We start from the raw sequence: 15,637 nt of genomic DNA on the forward strand, positions 1-15,637 counted from the left end.
GATCTAGTTCCTTATCATGCAGATGAAACGGATTTGAGGTCAAATCCTTTGCAAGTGGGAGAGGATGATGTAATCTTGGCAAGCAAAGGAACTATGAAACTAAGGAGATAGGACAGCTTGTACCAGAACTTAAGGAAGTCAAAGAATGCGACTCGATGGATGCTACATAAGGGATGAAATCCAGTGGATATGATTCTATGGATGCAACTGAGTGGATGCAACCCCGTGGATGCCATTCTGATGATTTACACATACCACTTGGTCCGATGACTCGGTCTAAGCAAGCAAGGTTGCAGCAAGCTCTTCACCAACTCCTACACACTATCCAGGGCAGTCTAGAGTGTGCTGATCCAACCACACTGGTTGTGATTCAAGCCGTCTAGCTCATTCATCAAGAGAGGTGTTGTGACTTGCACTCTTTTCCTTGGTTTGTTTTTGTCCCACTGGGTTTTCCAAATAAGGTTCTTAATGAGGCTTGGACACAACACTACACATGAGCCTCTTGATTAAACCATGCCCATTTCTTGTCCAATTTTCGTCCGTGAAGAAGTATCCATAAGTCTATCTTTTAAATTTGAACATTAGTCTTTATTTTCATTAATTATGTTGTGTTTCCAAGAAGTTGTGCATGTACAGTCTTCTTCTCTATATATTATGGACGAAATTCCTCAATAAAATCATCAAACTCTTTTCTAATAAAAATTCTCTTTGAATCTTGTATGATCAAAGCTTGTCTAATGTATTTCGGATTCATCCTTACATTGCAAGCAAAATCCGATAGTCTGAGAGCCAATTCCGCATCTCTTAGAAGTATCATCTCAATCCACTGCTTATTTCATCATCACAACCGTTGGAGAACATTCAGGGACGTGATCAATCTATCCAGGATCACTTCAACGTGTTATTTCTCTCTAACGATTTCACTTGTTTTTTTGAAGTTTAATTACGGTTCACCAAACAAAGATGATTGTGAGAATGGAGCTAGTTATGGTGATAGAAGAAGTGCACAAGATTATGAAAATGAAGAAGATACAATTGATGAAGAAGCAAACTCTGGTGTTAAAAAAAATGCACCAGATGATGGAAATGAAGAAGATACAATTGCTGAAGAAGCAAACTCTGGGGATGGAAGAAGTGCACTAGATGATGAAATGAAGAAGAGATATGTGATGAAGAAGCAAAATATGGTACATAGCATCTAAGGGAAGAAGATAATATTCTTGGGGAAAATGAGACTACACAAAAAATCACTCAAGACGAAGACACAGAAAAACTTGAATCAGAAAGTTGCTTGAAACAAACGTCTCAGGTATGAATCTAAAATAGGATATAAAGGTTTATAAATTTTTTGATTTAGTGCTTGGCAAATTGAATTTCTTATTTCTTTTGTAGGTTACATCGCCTACTTCAACATTCAATACTCCAAACTTTGATACAAGGGTAAATTAATATATTTTGTTTGAAGGTTACATCGCCTACTCCAACATTTACCTCTTCTAAGTTTGATCTCTTTTCCCAAGAAAGTCATAGTGGAAAGGGTACAAATGATGTATTTTATAAAGCTTTGTAAACTATTTCATGATCGATAAGGCCTCTTAAACAATTATATAAAAACAATTTGCATGAATCAAGTTCTTATGAGAGATGTTTGTGAGATTCATGTTTTCCAACCTCTAATGAAAATTAAAAAGAGATTGGTACAACAAGACAGCCAGGTTTGTTTTCCAAACTTTATGAGTATTGATTTATTTTATAGACATAATAACCCCTTGTAAAAACTTTTTTTTTTTTGTATGTAGGTGAACGAAGATGTTGAGCCTCCACTTCAAAAGAAGTTTAAAGCTGATAGAGATAATGTTCCACTAAGAAGAAGTGAAAGAGTTCAAATACCATCCATTCATACACAACCACCGTTTACATGAGAAAGGAAGAAACATCCGATTCTTCATCTCTTTGAGCCAGTTGATAAAACAAGAAAAGAAAAGATGAGAGAATGGAAAATGTCAAACAAAAAAAAGTAAGTTTTATTTTATAAGAAACTATATATTTCATGAGGTGAAACTAGATACCTACATAATAAGTATGAGTGTCCAATGTAGGAAACTGAGAATCAATCAAGGGATAGTAACCGCAAAGTGGTTTTCAGATATTGAAACTTCGGGGAAAAAGCTTTCAAAAACGGTTAGACTATATGTGAACAAAAAGTCTTTATAATCCCTTATAAATTTATATTAATCTTCTTTATAAAACTATATGATCGCTTTTCTGAGTATTTGTTATTTTTGTCTCAGCATATTGAAGCAGGTTTGGAGTTGCTGAAACTGAGACAGATAAACAATCAGATTTTTTTCTGAACAAAACTGCCTTAGTTGTTGGAGTGAAGTTTCTTGAAGAAATAGATGAGCTTTATGATGAGTTTTTAGATGACAAGAAAAGTTTCCAATTTGTAACAGGCTTTGACAAGTACAACATAGAGAAGAATATCAACTTCCTCTATTCGGCTATTGCAGTAGAAGAGAAGTATTGGCTTGGAGTTGTAGTCAACTTGGAGAAGAGAAGTATCATAGCATTCAATTGTGCAGCAATGAAGTACACAGATGCGAGTTTGGTCCCTTATGTTAATGCATATACGATGGCTCTCCCATTCATGATTCGCAACTTCTTCAAAGATGTCAGCATGGATACAAGAAAGTTCTCGATAAAAATTGTATCTGAAGGTTTCCCACAGGTAACATCTTTATAACTGCTTATAAATCTTCATGTTAGATTTGTATCATAGATCAAATAACTTATATTATAATTTATCTGCTATGTTCTTAAGACTAATATATTACTAACAGATTTTTGTTTCAGGTTCTTAAAATAGAAAACAGTGAAGTTTATGCATTGAAGCTGATAGAGTGCCATGCAATGCGTATAGTGGACTTGACAAATCTGAGTGAAGAAAAAATTGCAATCATCCGAGAAAAGTTGGCGGTTGATATCTTCTCGGAATTACAATGAATACTAATGTGGGAATGACTTTATCACTTGCTTATAGTTATGTGTGAACAACTATCTGTTTTATTCGTGTTTGGTAAACTTTGTTTGTAGAATTCTGAGTATTATGAGTTTATGACTTGGATTTATGGCTTTGCTTTAATTTAGAAAGTTAAATGGTAAATTTATATTTTAGTAGCTTTATAACACATTATTAAAAATAGTTTATAACCTCTTATAAAATCAAAACAAAATGGTTTATTACAAAATTTATATCTTAGTAGCTTTATAACACTTTATTAAAACTGGTTTTTTACCTATTGTAAAATCAATTGAGTTTAAGATATATAAAGACGTATTTAAAATTTATAAAGATTTATAAATCTATGAAAATTAATTTATAAAGGTATACAACTAATATAGAAAGGCTTATAAATCGTTTTTCAAGAGCTCATCAGTTCATAAACAAAAAGAATTAAGGTTTATAAAGTCGTATAAACAACCAAAATGATTTATAAATCTGAATAAAATAATTTATAAGGGCGTATAAATTTATATAAGATAAAAAATAAATGTTTAAAATGAAAGACTATGTGTCATATAGGTTTAAGTTTCCGAATTTGTATTTCAGTGTCTTTATAACACCTTAGTCAAAATGGTTTATTTCAAAATTTGTATTTCAGTAGATTTATAACACCTTATTAAAACTGGTTTTTTACCTCTTGTAAATTCAATCGAATTTAGGATATATAAAGGCGTATTTAAAAGTTATAAAGAATTATAAATCTATAAAAATTAATTTATAAAGGTCTATAACTAATACATAAAGGTTTATAAATAAGTTTACAATATTTATATACTAAAATAATGATATATAAACACCAATACTAGAAAACGTGCTAAGCGTAACGAGTATGCGATATGGTCTAGTGGTAAATTGAGGTTTTTTTTTTAAACTTCAGTTTAGTCGGAATCCCGGGTTCGAACCAGGACCTCAACAATTTATCTGTTTTTTATCATTTACCAAAGGGATGACAAACAGTAAATTTAACTCTTCCCACGCCACGTCTTCATCCTCTCCCCTCCGACACGTTTGTTTTGCTTTCTTGTTTTCTATCATTTCTTCATCCTTTTCTATGTCCGTAAATTCCAATAAGAAGAATCAACACAACGATCTTCCCCATTTTGATTCATTATCGTGACAAAGGTAATTGAGTTTCATCTTCAATTTTGAATCAACAATCTAAATCGAATTGAATTTTTGTTTGGAACCTAATTGATTGACTTAAAATCTCAATCTGTTTCAGTTTCAGTTCCAATTCAACTTGAATCGATTTTGTCAAAAGTTAATTCAATTACATTCTATGTATTCTCTTTTGACTTTTTATATTCAATTTAGATCAAATTGAATTTTCTCTTTACTTTTGTATATACACTCCAAAATCGAATTGAATTTTTGTATGGAACTTAATTGATTTATCTAAAATCTCAATTTGTTTCAGTTTGTTGGATGCATGTCGTTCATTTGATCTTTATTCAACTTCTTTTTTTCTTTTCTTGATTTCTTTTTTGTGCTCTGCATTTCCGATTCCTTTTCAGGAGTAACCAAAGATGAAGAATTTGAAGGAAAACGGAAAACTTTTGTCTATTGCCAAAGGTTGTGAAGTAGAAGTATCTCTTCAAGAAGATGGGTTCAAAGGTTCTTGGTTTAGAGCTATCCTCGAGGATAAAATCCGACGAGAGTGAAAGGAGAAAAGCTCCGGGTTTGTTACAAACTTTGCTCCACGAAGACGGTGTAAATCCTTGCAAGGAAACTATTGAAAGATGTTTTATTTGGTCGGTCCCGCCAGAGTGTCTAAATGAGGGTGTCGTATTCAAGGAATGGTCGGTGGTGGATGCTTATTTTAATAATGGTTGGTGGACTGGTGTTGTCGTAGTTGGAAGGCCAGATGGTAGTTTTTTGGTTTACTTTGATGATCCACCAGACATAATGAGATTCATCAGAAGCCAACTGATACCTCATGCTGATTGGATCGGCTCCGAATGGGTCAAAAGCAAAAACAAGGTATTGTTTTCTTTGTATGTTTTAAGTTCTAAAATTTTGAATTGTTGAGGGCTTTAGCTTATATATGATTGTTTTGGAATTGAAGGTATTGAGTCAACACATGTTTAGAAAAGGGAAGTTGGTGGAAATGACCCGTGAAATTAGTGAAAGTGAAAAGGAAAAAATTTGGGTCTGAGCACTAGTAATTACAGAGATTCAAGGGGGTGATAGAAGAAATTTTTTGATCAAAAGATGTACAAGCTCACAAAATTTGAGTGATGAAGCGGAAGAAAAACATTCAATAGTTGATATTTGCAAAATCAGGCCATCTCCTCCTCGAGATCTTTGTGCAGAGTACAGTCTGAACGACTTTGTTGAAGTGATTGTTACACATGGGTGGCGCAAAGGTCGAGTGACGTAAATTCTCATTGAAAACAATTATAAAGTGTATTTCGATGCCACAAAAGAGGATGCAGTTTTGAATTACACTGAGATTAGGCTGTCAATGGAGTGGCTAGGTGGTGGTAGTTGGATTCGCGCACATAAGGTATTTTCTCACACATAAGTTGTATTCATTTTTGGTGTAATTAAAAACCTTCCTATACCATTTTTTCAGAGGGAATTTGAAAATAATGCTGCCACACCAATCAGATCCGCTCAAGAGAGACCTAGTAACACACTTGTTTTAGAATCCAATGAAGATGATACGGTGAATGATGATGCCACTGAAATCACATCCTCTCGAGAGAGCCACAGTAACACTTCTGTTTTAGAAGCCACTGAGACTGAAACACAAAACCATGAAACCATAGATGTAAGTTTTAAACTATCACCTCCTTGTGTGTTGTCATAGGCTTCTTTTTCTTATCGTTAAACTATATGTTTTTACTAATGATGGGAGTGGAGTTACCATTACCTTATGAATCAGATGATATGATGGATGATGTAGCCACTCCAATCATAGACCCTCAAGAGATACCACGAGGTAAAGTGTACATTAGGATTTATAAAAAGCCTATAAATAATTTATGAAGACTTACCAATCTATATATTATAATTTATTAAGTCCAATAAATAATTTATAAGAGCATATAATAGTTTACAAGGGCTTCTAAATCTATATAAAAAATTTGACAATTATTTTGAACGGCTTATAAGGATTTATGAAGATTTCTGAAATAAGTTATAAGGTAATATATAAAGGCCTATAAATAATTTATAAATATTTATAAATCTGTATAAAATGATTTACAAATTTTACCAATAATTAATTTATAAAGACTTATGGATCTATATATAATAATTTATAAAGGCCAATAAATAATTTATAAGAGCATATAAATACAAGAGCTTGTAAATCTATAATAGTTTATAAAACCATAGTATTGTTTTCTAAGCATTAAACCATATATATAACTGGGCCTTAAACATTGATAATCGAAATTGGGCCTTAGAAATAAAACCGTCACAATTAAGGGTAAAAAGACGGGACCTTTCATCGTCTTCCTCCGTTCGCGTCTGTTCCGATACAAATCCACAACCGCATCTTTTGATCTGTTTTTATATTCCGTCGTTCTCCATTTCTTTGATTACAAAAACCTGCTTTTCACTGGTGGTTTTCAGTTACCATTGATTTTTCTTAACTCCGGTAATGTTATTGGTTCTTCTTGGCGATTCTTCTTCTCGCTCTGCCTATAATAGATGTGTAATTGATATTATTGTAATATTTGACTAATTTTGTTAGAGGTTGTGGCCTTTAGGTTTAGTATGTCGTAACTTGGAATATAGTAGATTAGAGTTTTTTTTTGTCATTTGCGATATATTACATTGCTAGTTCTTTCTTTATTGATGTGGTTCATCAATTTATTTTAGATTGATCTATTATGATTTACAAGTGTTGATAAACAAAACTTTTATAAGTTATTATAAAAAATATCTTTGACATTACCATTTTGAATTGTTTCAGGTGAAACGATGAGTAAATCTGATGATAAGATTGCTTTGCCAAAAAGAATCTCCGAACCTGGTACAGATGGAGGCGTATTGAAAATAATTAACAAGCGCTCCAACCTGAAGTTGGTTGGTAAAGTTGAAAAGGTTTTGGGCAGAGAATTCAAGAAGCTTGAAGATTCATTCTTGGCTCCGGTAATTAAGATGGGAAGGAGGCAGAAGCATATGGCATTTTCAAGGCATTTGATTCATCACTTACTCTCAAGGAGAATTGTTATAGGCAAGAAGTGTTTGTGGTTTTCTTTTGGAGAACAACTAATGAGGTTTTCTCTTAGAGAATTCCACTTGGCAACGGGTCTGCCTTGTGTTGTTGACAAAGATGAAGAGGAAGTGGAGACTTCAGGAACAAAAAACAAGAAGAAAGATCGCGCGAACCTTTCATACACTATCCCCACGTAGCTTCTTTGTCTAGTGGGTTGGGAGTGTCCAAAGCAGAATTCAATTCTTAGGGTTTCGAGTGTCCGAAGCAGAATTCAATTCAACAGCAAAAAATTGACTCCGAAAGCAGCCAACCATAGTAATTCAATAAGAAAAGGAAAACATAATTCATTCGAGATCTCTGCTTTCGACCACGGGAAAAGAAGCTGAAATAGTAGGAGTTTACCTTATAGCAGGACACTCGCCCATGGATGAATAAGAATCAAACTTTAAACACCTTGCTTAAACTACTTGTGGAAAAGAAGACAGAGCTTACTGCTGATCAGAGATTAAGATTGGGAGCTACAATCCTTGTGGAAGGGATATTAATGGCAAGCAATCCAGGGACAAGTATACAAGAAGAGCATCTGCTTAGAGCTAGAAATTTCAAAGAGTTTTGCAAGTATCCCTGGGGGAATTTGGCATTTGATTATTTACGGAAAGAAGTGGAGAGCTTTACCTATACAAAGTTGATGGAGAAAGATCAATATGCGATTTGTGGCTTTATATATTCAATTCAGCTATGGGCGTTATCTTCTGTGAATCAATTAGGCACGTTCTTTGGTATTAGGGATGATGAAATTCAGTTTCCCTTGTGCTTGCATTGGATAGAAACCAAATCGCTTACTATTGAAGAGGTTAACAGATTCGACAAAATAGAGAATGTAACCGTTTATAATGTTTTATAAAACTGTTTTAGTCTTTGCATTCTTCTTTTATTGATTGTTTGATCATATGTAAACACTTGTCAGGTTGATGTCAAATGTATCCTTGGAGATCCCGAATTGCATAGCGACTTGGTTGAAGATGTTGACTGTGAATTTGGAAGAGTTGTTGATCTTGTCAAAAGAGGATATCGTTTGAAGAGACAAGATTGGCTCAATGGAAGTGTCGACATTGCCGTTGCTGAAGCTGAAGTGGACGAAAATAATTCTGCTCATGGGATTGATGCAACTGATCAAGAAAAGATTGAATTCCTCACTAAGAAGGTAGTCTCTCTTAAAGAAAAAGTGAAGTACCTTGAAAGTCTTTTGAACATTCGTGGAGAAACAGTGAAGGTAAACTATTTTCTATATTTGTTTCGTGTTGTAAATGAAAAGAAAGATTCATATGCTTCTAACTTGTAACATGAAACTGAGAAGTCAAAAGAAACTGAAGCCGCCACAAAAACCAAGGTTTGTTATCTATAACGTCTCCATATTCTTAATACAATGTATTTGTATTCACATATAATTTTTCAGGTAAATGGACAGAATGCTGATTATGAAGTTGGTGACACAGAAGTTTTACAAAATTATATAGATGCCAAAAGATAGGAAATCGCTAAGGTTATTGTGTTTTTGATATTGTATAAGGCTGTTATTAAATTCGAAATTGCTAAGTTTTTTTTTTTTTGTCTTGTAATATTAGGGAAAGAAGAATGAAGTAAGACCTCAATGTGAAGTAGACCATCAAGAAGAAGATGATACAGAAGTCGAACACGGGGCTAAAGAAAGTGACACATCAAAAGTCAATGAAGTAAGCTTATTTATAACCCTTTATAAACTGAACAACCGTTTTAGAATTAAATCATCACAAATATGTAATCTTTTTTTTTAAATAGGAACAACCACAAGAAGAAGAGGAACACCAAGAAGAAGATGATACAGAAGTCGATGTGGACGACAGTGCTAAAGGGAATCAATATTCGGAAACAAATAAAGTAAGCTGATTTATAAATCTTTATAAACTGAACAATCGTTTTAAATTTATAAATCATTATAAATATGTAATCCTTTTATTGAAATAGGGACAGACACAAGAGGAAGAGGAACAACAACCAGAAGATGACACAGAAGTCAATGCAGATGTGGACGTCGGTGCTAAAGGAAATGAAAATTCAGAAACCAATGAAGTAAGCTGATTTATAAGTCTTTATAAACTGATAACCTTTTTAAATGTTTAATATACTCTATGTAACTTTTTTTATTGTGTCATCAAAATTGAAGGATGGGGGAGTAAATGAGGATGCATCTAAAAAGTCCGTGAAGGTTGCAAAGAAACGTGGAAGAGGAAATAAGGTAAATATCTCCGTGTATAATGGTTTATAAAATGTTCTTTCAAATTTCATAGACTACATTCAATTATCATTTCTGATTTACAAAGGCTGTTATTAAATTCGAAATTGCTAAGTTATTTTTTTTGTCTTGTAATATTAGGGAAAGTAGAAAAGTGTAAAACCTCCACGTGAAGTACAACAACAAGTAGAAGATGATGCATAAGTCGGTGCTAAAGAGAGTGAAAATTCAGAAACCAATGAAGTAAGCTGATTTATAAGTATTTATAAACTGATAACCTTTTAAAATGTTTAATATACTCTATGTAACTTTTCTTATTGTGTCATCAAAATTGAAGGATGGAAAAGTAAATAAGGATGCATCTAAAAAGATCTTGAAGGTTACAAAAAACGTGGAAGAGGAAATAAGGTAAATATCTCCGTGTATAATGGTTTATAAAATATTCTTTCAAATTTCATAGACTACATTCAATTATCATTTCTGATTTATAAGCCTGTGATTGACTTCGAAATTGCTAATTTATTTTTTTTCTTGTAATATTAGGGAATGAAGAAAGGTGTAACACCCCCAAGTGAAGTACAACAACAAGTAGAAGATGATGCAGAAGTCGATGCTAAAGAAAGTGAAAATCCAGAAGCCAATGAAGTAAACTGATTTATAAGTCCTTATAAACTGATTGACTTTTTAAATGTTTAATATACTCTATGTAACTTTACTTATTGTGTCATTAAAATTGAAGGATGGAGAAGTGAATGAGGATGCATCTAAAAAGCCCGTGAAGTTTACAAAGAAACGTGAAGGAAGAAATAAGGTAAATATCTCTGTGTATAATGGTTTATAAAATATTCTTTCAAATTTCATTGACTACATCCAATTATCATTTCTGATTTTCTTAATTGTTATGCTTATAAAGGAACCTAACGTTGACACCTCCAAATCAAAAAGACAAAAGAAACAATCTGAGAAAGATTCAGCTGGTGATGTGATAGGACGTGTATTGGAAGATCTGAAAAAAGCCGATTAGAAGCATCGCGAATTTGAAGAAATGAAGCTCTTTCAGTTTTTTAGTGCTTTTAACTAATATCAATGAAATTTTTTCAGTTTTAGTGTTATCTTTTGTTGATGTCTTCAAGGAGGAACATCTTTTGGCTTGTACCTTAATCCTCCATGATGAGGAAAATATCTTTTAGTTTGTACCTTAATCCTTTGATAAGGAAACATATTTTATTTATGTTCATGCAGGTATGCTTAGATATCAAAAGAACATATAATTTCTGCAATTAATCTGAATCCTAATATTTTATAAAGGGTGGTTAATGTAACCACACATTTCGTATAATAAGTAACATAACTTCTATTAGACACCTATAAACTTTATAAATCATTATACAATGATAAATGTAATAATAAAAGGTCCCCCAAAAGTTATGCGATTCCAATTCTCACTTATAACATCATATAAAATAATTAATTGCACGCAAGTTTTTAAATTGCTCTGTTATCAAATAGGCACTATACAACTACCTTTATTGTGTCATTTCTGTCCACATCTGCTACATTTGTAAGACTTGGGTGATCGTTTGGATATGGGCCGATATTTTCCATACTCCCACGAACTTGGTATCTTCTTTTTTTTCCTCCTGCCACTAGGATAGCGAGTAGATGGAGGGTGACAAACAAAAGAAGCTACATGTGGAGGAATATTCCAAAATGCTTTATCACCAACTGGATATACACTTTCTGAATATGCTAGTGTAAACCTAATAAGAAAAATAAGAGAATTAGATAAAGATACAAGCAAGAAAGAAAAATGAAAAACAAGTGTTGTATTTTTTTTTTTTTTTTTTGACAGCAAACAACATTCACAGACTCATATAGACTCTATAAACCAAGGTGGTAACTCTGAATCCATGTGTACGACGAAAGATGGTTGTTGCCGAGCACTACGTGCCAAACTATCCGCCCTAGTGTTCTCCGTCCTAGGTACATGAACAATATCTGAGTTGACAAAACTTCTTCTCAAAAGCTTAATATCTTCCAGGTAGCTTTCAAATGCTGGTCATTCTTCTGGTTCTGAAACCATCTTCACCAATTGAGAACAATCCGTTGCAAACGTAACCTGAAACAGTCTTAAATTTTTCATGCATTCCATTGCCCAAATCAATGCCTCCATCTCCGAATGGAGTGGTGAAAGATATGCTCTTACATTCCTTGCCCCTAGTAAACCATCACACCCTGGTAATGTACTGAGCCAACCTTGCCCTGAAAATAGATCATTATCTTTCCATGAACCATCTGTGAAGCACCATCTTCCTGTGGTTCCTAAGTTAGGCCTGACGTGTACTTCCTGAGCACACCTGTTGTTACTAACCTGTGCTTCAGCCCAAAGTGTGGATTCTACGTCTACTAGTCGAAGTGTTTCCCTGGGATCAATATCAAGATTACTGAATACTTTATTATTCTGACCCTTCCAAATGTACCATAATATCCATGCAAACTGATGATCCTCCATCTTTTGACTAACTCTCCAAAATAGATGGTCCATATTAGCAAAATGAGAGCCAATAGGGAAAAAGTTCGGGTTTGATGGGATTTTAGATAGTGCCCAGACTTGACGAGCTGGGGGACATTAAAAAAAACACATGGTTTACTTATTCATCTGTATCGCCACACCGTACACAGCAAGTATCTCCTTGTATTCCTCTTTCCCTTAGATTTTTCGTTACCGCTATATAACCTGATATCAATTGCCATAAAAATGCTTTACTTTTGGAGGACACTTCACTTTCCAACAAAAAGCTTCGAGTATATATCAACATTGGGCCCATAGAATTCTGGTGGTTGTTTCTTGTCAGGATAAATCCTTTCCACTTGATACCCTGATTGTACCGTGTATTTCCCATTCTTGGTGAAATGCCATCCATTCCTATCCTCCATCCGACTTCTACTCAATGGTATACTTTCAATTATTTTTGCATCGTGTGGATCCACCAAGTCCCTAATTGCCGGTAAATTCTATGTTCGGGATTCCGGATTAATGAGAGAATCCACTGTGAGTTCCGGGTAACTATTATGAAGATTTTTGTTAGCTGGTCTCGGGCGAGTGGATGGGAGCCAGGGATCATTCCATATTGAAATAGATGATCATGTTCCAACCCTTTTAATTAGTCCTTTACAAACCAGAGATCTAGCAGAAGTAATACAACTCCAGCCATATGATGGGGAATATGAGCGAATCGGATCCAGGGGTGAAGCTTTCCTATAAAACCGTCCTTTAAAAACTCGAGAAAAAAGAGAATTTGGCTTCTCGATCAGCCGCCACAATTGCTTCCCAAGCATTGTCGTATTAAAATCAGTCAAATCCTTAAAACCTAACCCACCATTATCCTTATGGACACACACTTTATCCCATGATTTCCAATGCATACCTCTTGTACTGCCTCCAGGACTCCACCAAAACTGCGCAACAGCACCCGTTAGCTTCTTCACAGTCGTTTTCGGTAACCGATACACAGACATCACATGATTTGGCAGAGCCGTAACCACTGATTTATTAATCACCACCTTGCCACCCTTAGTAAGAAATCTAATAGTCCATCCATTAACCCTATTATTTAACCGATCTTGTACGAAGCCAAACACTTGTACCTTAGAACCTCCTAGGCTTTCTGGCAGGCCTAAATAAGATCCCATTCCACCTAAATTCTGAATTCCCAAAAGATCCCTCAATTCTTGACTACTATCTTCATCGATCTTGTGTCCAAATTGAATTGAGGATTTCTGGAAATTAATCTGTTGTCCAGAGACGGTCTCATATTCCTTTAGAATCCTAAGTATAGTTTGACACTCTTCCTTGTTTGCCTTACAGAAGAACAAGCTATCATCTGCGAATAGCAAATGAGAGATTGCAGGGCAAGCTCTTGCCACTTTCATACCAGTTAATTGTTTCATCCGCTCCGCCTTTTTGATATTTGAAATTAACGCCTCCGTACACATGATAAATAAATAAGGGGACAAAGGATCCCCTTGACGTAATCCCCGCTGGGGAATAATAAGACCTCGTGGCTGCCCATTGAGAAGCACTTTATATTGAACCGAAGAGACATACTCTCGCATTAATTTGATCCAATGAGGATCAAAACTCATTTTGTGAAGGAAAGCCTCGATAAAATTCCTTTCTATCCGATCATATGCCTTACTCATATCTTTTTTTATTGCCATAAACTTATTTTGACAAGACTTATTAGCTTTCAAACCATGAAACATTTCCTGTGCGATAAGAATATTATCTGAAATTAACCTTCCTGCCACAAAAGCCGATTGTGTCTCTGAAATTAGTCTGGGAAGACAACCTTTTAGCCTTTGACACAAAACCTTCGAAATTATTTTATAGCCCACATTACAAAGACTTATCGGTCTCAGTTCCGTCATCCTTGTCGGTCTCTCTACTTTTGGTATCATACAAATATTAGTTATATTCATCGTTGGATCCAATTCGCCTGTTACCAAAAAATTATTCACCAGCTCAACCACATCCTTTTTAATGACATGCCAGGAATGCTGAAAAAAGAGAGCTGTCATTCCGTCTGGTCCTGGCGCTTTCTCTGGATGCATCATAAATAATGCTTGTCTCACCTCTTCCTCCGTAGCTACCCTCAATAGCCTTTGATTCATCTAAGGAGAAATTGATGATCCTATCTCTTCCAGGAAACTATCAAATTCCGTAGGATTAGTGGAATTAAACAAACCATCAAAATAATCTACCGCCACCTTCTCAACACCGTTTTCATCTGTGATCCAATTACCCGCTTCATCATGGAGACCCACTATTTTATTTCTAATCTGCCTTTGCTTTGTCAGAGCATGATAAAACTTGGTATTCAGATCCCCGGATGAGTACCACATATTTCGGCTCTTCTGATGTCAATACTCCACCTCATCCTTATAGGCCTCCTGTAATTTCCTGGAAATCTCAAGAATATCCTCTTGGGTTCTATTGTTATCTGTTTGTACATCTTCCAAAGCTTGTTGAAGATTCTGTATATTTTCCTTCCCATAAGGTTGATTGTCTTTCCGCCATGAAGATATTTCATGTCGACAATTATTAATTTTGGTAATGAAATCCCCTGATTGGCCCTCCTGATTTTCTGTCCACCCCGACACAATTGATTCCATAAGCCCCTCCAAACCTGAACTGTCCTCTTTTTTTCCTTAATAATTTATCTTCCATAAAAGCAATCACCGGTCGATGATCCGATCCCACCATCCTCAAATACTCTGTATAAGAAAATGGGAAGAGTGTATGCCATTCCTCATTAGCCAAGGCTCTATCCAGTCTACATCTGACCGTTACAACTCCTTTCCCTTTACCTCTACGTCCTTGCCAGGACATTTTATTACCACGAGCCGGAAATTCTAATAGTCCACTATTCCTTATCATATTGTTAAAAGGAATGAAGGAAGTCGCACATCTTAGAGATCCCTCATCCTTTTCATGATTTCCAGTAATCTCATTTAGATCTCCTATAACAAACCAAGGCTCCGATCTAGCTACACCATATCGGGTTAACCTTTCCCATACATGGTCTCTTAAGCTTTGATCCGGCTCTCTATATACAAAAGTAAGGAATACTTGTTTCCCATTGGCCACTGCCTCGATATCTATCATTCTATTGCTAGAATATAAAATTTTAACTTGGTACTCATTATTATAAAAAAGGGTTAAACCACCACTTCTCCCAATTGGATCCACCGTAACCAGACTATCATAACCAAAATGTGATTGAAACCCTTGTACAAATCCAAAATCCTGTTTCGTTTCTGATAGAAACAAAAATTCTGGTTTATGTTTATGCCATGTTTCCCGAAAATAACTTATTGTCCAATGACTTCCAAGACCTCTGCAATTCCAACTTAATATTTTCATATATAAATCTGCTTGTATTGCTCTTCCGAGCCGGAAGATTGGGGTTTAATGATACCCAGCAATCTTAGAGTCTCGAGGTTCCGAAAACCAGTAAAATCACAATCAATCTTGTGAGATACAAAGCCTTATAAATATAAGAGTTGTAATAAATACCTCAAGCAGATTACTATTTCCAGCAATAGGCAAATCATGATTAATTAAAAC

At 34.7% G+C, this 15,637-nt stretch overlaps 1 pseudogene; it reads left to right on the top strand.

Moving 5' to 3' along the window:
- Positions 1-4,184: 4,184 nt before the first annotated feature.
- Positions 4,185-11,236, top strand: LOC106373377 (annotated as a pseudogene).
- Positions 11,237-15,637: the final 4,401 nt, after the last annotated feature.

Source organism: Brassica napus, chromosome C7, assembly GCF_020379485.1.
Source record: "Brassica napus cultivar Da-Ae chromosome C7, Da-Ae, whole genome shotgun sequence".
NCBI classification, from domain to species: domain Eukaryota; kingdom Viridiplantae; phylum Streptophyta; class Magnoliopsida; order Brassicales; family Brassicaceae; genus Brassica; species Brassica napus.